Here is a 5,658-nt window from a genome sequence, read left to right as displayed (position 1 = left end):
CTGAGTGCCTTTGTGTAAATTTTCCACTTGACTTTTCATTATCTACCTGAACAAAATCAATCTATATGTATGGGATCAACATGCAATAGGAGAGATAAAAAGCCCGGAATAAATGTGCTTTGCATATCCCACCGATAAAAGCCCCCCGGGCTCCGGGCGCTGCCTCTTTTTTTCCAGGCAGATGCATTTTCGGGAATAAATCATCTGGCGGAGAGGGAAGGAGAGAGCGCGGCAGAGTGGGGCTGCTCGAGTGTTTGCTCCCTCGCCTGAAATATTGATCCTGTCAAATGAACAGCCGTTAATAAGTAACTCGGGAAAAATATGCCGGCTCTGCCTTTGCTCCCGCTCCCGGGGCACGGACACGGCTCCGGGGGTGTCCTGGCTGTGGGCACAGCCCGAGGCCCCGGGCAGGGGGAGCAAAGTGAGGGAAGGGGACAGAGCAGGAGAGGGGGACAGGTCCTGGCGTCCCGTAGGGAGCCCTCAAACCCCCAGGCATTCGGCATCCCGTTCTGGATCCCAAACCCTGCTGTATCCCAAATCTTACTGTATCCCAAATCCGGCCACATCCCAAATCCCCTGCACCCCAAACCCTGCTGTATCCCAAATCTTGCTATATCTCAAATCTTGCCTCACCCCAAACCCTGCTGCAACCCAAATCTTGCTGTATCCCAAACCCTGCCTCATCCCAAACCCTGCCACAATCCAAACCTTACCACATCCCAGACCTCGCAGTATCCCCTATCCCACCGTATTCCAAGCCCTGCTGCATCCCAAAACTCACTGTATGCCAAACCCTGCCACATCCCAACCCCCATTATACCCCCAAACCCATTGTATCCCAAATCCTGCTGCATCCCAAACCCTGCCACATCCCAAGCCCCATTATACCCCAAACCCATTGAATCCCAAATCCTGCTGCATCCCAAACCCTGCCACATCCCAAGCCCTGCTCTGTGCCAGCCCCCTTGCTCATCCCACGAGGCCTTGCCTGCAGACATCAAGATCATCCCATCGGCCTCCTGCACACTGAGGTGGCTCTCCCCCACCTCCTCCCAGCAGGAGCCATTCCTGACCCCAAATATCTCCAGTTCCAGCTGAGGGAAGGATTCTGCTGTGTTAAAAGCAGCAAAGTACCTGCTCCATCCATGTTCTAATCCAGAGCCTGGAGTGAGCGCCCTGTCCCATCCTTTCCCCACGATTTGGGTGACTGCTCCCTTCTCCCACCCCTTCTCCTTTCCATGGATCCCAACACCTTGGAGAGCTGGATAACTATCCTCTCTCTTTTTTCCCCTTGTTTTTTTTTTGCTTCGGTGAAGAGGCAGAGACTCCTCGTGGGGTTTATTTTCCCTTCAGCAACAGGATATGGAAAAGGTTAAGAGGCACTTCAGGAGATCCAACCCCTCTCCTGGGTTTTTATTCCTGCGGAAACCCCGGCCCCGTTTTGGCAGCTCCTGTCACCCCAGCTGATGAATTCCTCCTCCTCCTCCTCACATCCTTGTGCCAGGGAAAGCACCTGCTCCCCTCTGGGTGTATTTCTTTGAGGGTCTCTCCACAAATCCACGTGCTGGACACGGGAATTTCTCCAGGTCTCCTTACGCGAAAGGCCCTTACCGGCCTTTCCCCTTCTTCTCCCCCTAAAAATCCACACAGGGAAGTGGTGGGAGAGGAAGGTGGGGAAGGAGATGAAACAAAGGGAAAAGCAGGGGTGAGGTGATGACTTTCCAAGCCAGAGAGTTTCCCAGGATGCTCCCGAGGAACACGTTCTGCTGTCAGCTCGACATCTGCAGTGCTTTTATGGGTCTGCTAATGACGGCTCTGATCAGACCCAGGGCTGGCAGAAAGTCCTGGAAGCCCCTTTGGAAGCAAATCCCCCCTTCTGTCCCCTCTGCCCGCTGCTTCCTCACCCCTCCCAGGCCTGCTGGGTTTGTGCCCTCCACGTTCCCCCCCCAGGCATTGGCTCAGGGCGGTGCAAAACTGGGATGGTGCATCCACAAATCCACCCCTTCCCGTGGGACTCCTGTTTTCTTCCCACTGTGGATCCAAGAGTCCACAACAAGCTCCAAGGTGGTGCATTTCAGAAAAGCTTTGGCACAGGAAGGGGTATAAATCACCACCCAGTTTTGGGGGGGGTTTGGCTGCTGGAGTTTTTCCTCCTCTCCGAAGCCTTTCCTGTGCTTGCTGTTGGAAAAAACATCCCCACACATCCCACAGAGAGCTCCATGAATTAGTGAACTCAACTTTCTCGAGGTGCTGTTGGCATTTTTTCCCTGTTTCCACGAAGCCCAGAGGGATCCATCCTGGCCAAGCACCTTCTTGAGCTCCCTCCAGGCCAGGCTAAGGCTTCTCCCCATTCCAGTCAGGAATTACTGGAGCGTGACCCAGGTATCGCTCACGAGTACAGACACAAAGAGGCAATCGGAGATGGGAATCTTTGCCTTTAATAGGGATGAGGACACGGCAGCAGCGCACGGGCGAAGCCCAATTTGTCCCAGCTCCCCCTGACACCGACTCCTTGTCCATTAGTTAAATAAATAAAGGAGAGGGAAGGGCAGTGTGGGATCAGTGTGGGATCAGGCAGGCGCGGAAGCACCGAGCGGGAGCCTGGCAGGGACAGGCAAAGCATTCCAAGGTCTCTGAAATCCCTCGGTGTCGCTGCCTTCGGAACCGGGGTGGGAAATAAAACCCCCACGTTCCCACTCCTGCGGGCTGTGGCACTTGGCAGCTGTTTTCCAGCAGGGATAAAGGATCATTCTTTTCAGTGCTGGTGGGAGAAAACCCCGTGGAAAGCTGCTCCTTCCCCAGGCAGGGTGAGCTCCTTGTCCGGCCTTGCACGGGCGGTGCTCGGACAGGTAGGGAGCTCCCGGCAGCCGGGATGTGGATGCAGGAATCTGTGGAGTGACAAGGATTCCCCACCCAGCCCCTGGCAGGTGGGAGCAGCGGGAGGGACCCTGCCCACAGCCTCACAGCTGCTCCCTGCTTTTCCCACATTCCCCGTGGAAAAGGGCTCCATGGTCTGGGGGAAACGTAGAAGGTGGAGAGGGAGTGGGGTGGGATGTGAGGAAGGTGTTGGTGTTGGTGGGAAAAGGAGAGAAGTGGGGGAAAGGATAGAAAAGGGAAAAAAGGGGAAGGAACTATAGGAGGGAAAGAATGGGGGGAAAAGTAAGGAGGGGAAAAAAGAGGGAGGGAAAAGGGGGGGAAAGTGAGAGAGGGAAGAAACCCGGAAAAAAAAGGGGGGGCAAGAATAAGAAAAAAGAAAAAGAAAGGGAAAAGGGGGAATGGAAAGAAAGGGGGGAAAGGGGGAATGGAAAGAAAGGAGGGAAGGAAAAGAAAATGAAAAGGGGGAAGGAAGGAAAAGCAAGGAAAAGAAATGAGGAAAATGGGAAAGAAGTTATAAGGAAAGAAAGGAAAATAAAGAAATACAAAGGGGGGAAGGAAAAGAAAGGAAAAGGGGGAAAGGAAGGAAGAGTGAAGAAAAGAAATGGGAAAAGTGGGAGGGGGAATTAAAAGAGAAGAAAGGAAAAGAAAGGGGGGAAATGGAAAAAAAAAATGAAATGGAAGAGAAAGGAGAGGAGAGGAAAGGAAGGAGAGGAAAGGAAAGGAAGGAGAGGAAAGGAAGGTGAAGAGGAAAAGCGAGCCGGCGGTGCCCGGAGGGGCCGGAGCCCGTCCCTGCCCCGCTCCCCCCGCAGCCGCCTCCGCCTCAGCCGCGGCTTCCCCAAAACTTTTTCTTTCCTCCCCCCCCTAATGTTTTTCCTTTCCTTTCTCTGCAATTCCACACCCGGCTGCCCCTGCAAACAGAACGGGGGAGGGGGCCAGGCCCTGCGGGGTGCCAGGACTGCTGTCCGTCCCTCCATCCATCCATCCCTCCATCCATCCCTCCCTCCATCCATCCACCCCGGCATCCCTGCATCCATCTCCCCATCACTCCCTGCACGCTGCATCCCTCCCTGCATCCCTTCATCCATCCCTCCATCCAACTCACACCCCCTCCCCCCAAAAACACCCACCATCCCGGGCTCGAGGCAGCTTTTCCCGTCCTCACATTCCCGTTTCCCGGGTGGATTCCATCCCTCCCGCTGTCCCGGCCGCTCAGGTGCACAGCGAGGGTGGAGGGGTCAAAAACACCTGTCCCCGTTATCTGGAGCCGATCCCAGGATTTTCGGGGTGTTCCACAGACTACAGCTCCTTACAGAATATTTGGGGGAAGAACTCGATTGCGGGGACTATGGGGATATTTTTCTTTTTTTTTCCTTTTCCCCCTTTTTCCCCTATTTTTATTGCTTCCTTTTATTTTTGTCTTATTTTTTTCTTTTCGTCGTTTTCCTTTCTTCTTTTTTTTTTCTTTTCCCCTTATTTTTTCTTTTCCCCTTATTTTTTCTTTTCCTTTAATTTTCCTTTCCTTTAATTTTCTTTTTTTTTCTTCTCTTGTTTTTGTAATTTTCTCTTTCTCATTTTTTTTTTTTTTCCGAAGAGAGATTTGTTTTCTTTTTTTTTTTTTTGTTTTGATTTGCTTTATTTTATTTCCTTTCTTTTCCCCAGTAAAACCAACTACTACCAAATCCACCTTTCCCACCCCGGAATGCCCTTTCCTCTGCTCCATCGGGAATATATAAATATTTCTGTCGCCACTGCGGGACCCCGAAAAACCACCGCAGCGAGCCAGCAAAAAAAATCCCTCCGAGTTCCTCTGGCTCTTCCCGCATCCCCCAGCCCCGCAATCCCGGGTTTATCTGTCCCAGAAATACGGAGCCGGCGGATTCGGCATCACCCTTTAGTATTTCCTCTCCTCAAGGTTACGCAGGGCAGAGGGAACAAACTTCAGACCTTTTTATTTCCTCCTCCCCTTTTCCATCCCCTTCCCCTACCTGGTTTTATGTGGTTTCTGGATTAGTCTAGTGCGGAGCCGAAGCGGACTTTCTCCGGCCGAAATATAGGATTAGGACTATTTCTGGAAGAAAGGGAATAGTGTGAACCGCCTTGAGCCCGCGATAGTCTAAAGCAGAATTACAGCTTGTAAAATAGGTCTCCATCAGTTTCCCAGGAGACGGGTTAAGCCCTACTTGGGTGTTCCAGCTCTTTTTAGAACCACTAATAATTAGTCTCATCTCACCCCCGAGTTGTCCGGTTGGTTTTTTCTTTAAGATCGTCAATAAATGCACTTTTTGCCTCCGCTGCTGCCGGCGCGGGCAGGGCAGGCAGGGCCGGCCGCTTCCAGCCCCGCGCTCATCCCGGGGGGAAAAAAGGTTTTGGGGGGCGTCGGGAAACCAACGGGGCTTCCCCACCCTGTGCCATCCTTTTTGTGCTTTGATGTCTTTGGAGCCGTCGCTGCGCGTCATTAGGGGCCCGAATAATTAAAACAAAAAAAACAGCAAGGAAAAGCAGTGTCTTTCCCCCCATTTTTGGAGGGAAAAGTCAGGGGGAAATAAAATAAAAGGAAGGAAAAACACGGATAAACGGAGGGAAGGGAAGCGGCTGGATCGGGGCTGATTTGGGGGCTCGGACCCCCCAGCCTTCCTGCCCAGCCTGCCCAAATCCCAGCCGGTGCCAGTTGCTCCTCAAAAAAACCCCAACAATCCCTAAATCAGGATTTGAGGGGAATTAACGGGAACACGGAGCCGGGTGCTCGGCCCCGCCGGGAGCCGGGGCAAAGAAATCCGGGGG

General features: G+C 52.8%; 1 long non-coding RNA gene across 1 annotated transcript; it reads right to left on the bottom strand.

Annotated features, from left to right (window-relative positions):
* Window positions 1-2,418: 2,418 nt before the first annotated feature.
* On the bottom strand, window positions 2,419-5,536 carry LOC108640572. Its single transcript, XR_003915984.1, has 2 exons — window positions 4,863-5,536; window positions 2,419-2,888 (listed from the first exon to the last, which is right to left on the bottom strand). It is a non-coding gene; the product is annotated as an uncharacterized LOC108640572 (long non-coding RNA).
* Between the last annotated feature and the right edge of the window lie 122 nt (window positions 5,537-5,658).

Source organism: Manacus vitellinus, unplaced genomic scaffold (assembly GCF_001715985.3).
Source record: "Manacus vitellinus isolate BGI_N305 unplaced genomic scaffold, ASM171598v3 scaffold_38_pilon, whole genome shotgun sequence".
Classification (NCBI taxonomy): domain Eukaryota; kingdom Metazoa; phylum Chordata; class Aves; order Passeriformes; family Pipridae; genus Manacus; species Manacus vitellinus.
This window is presented reverse-complemented; position numbering and strand designations above follow the sequence as displayed.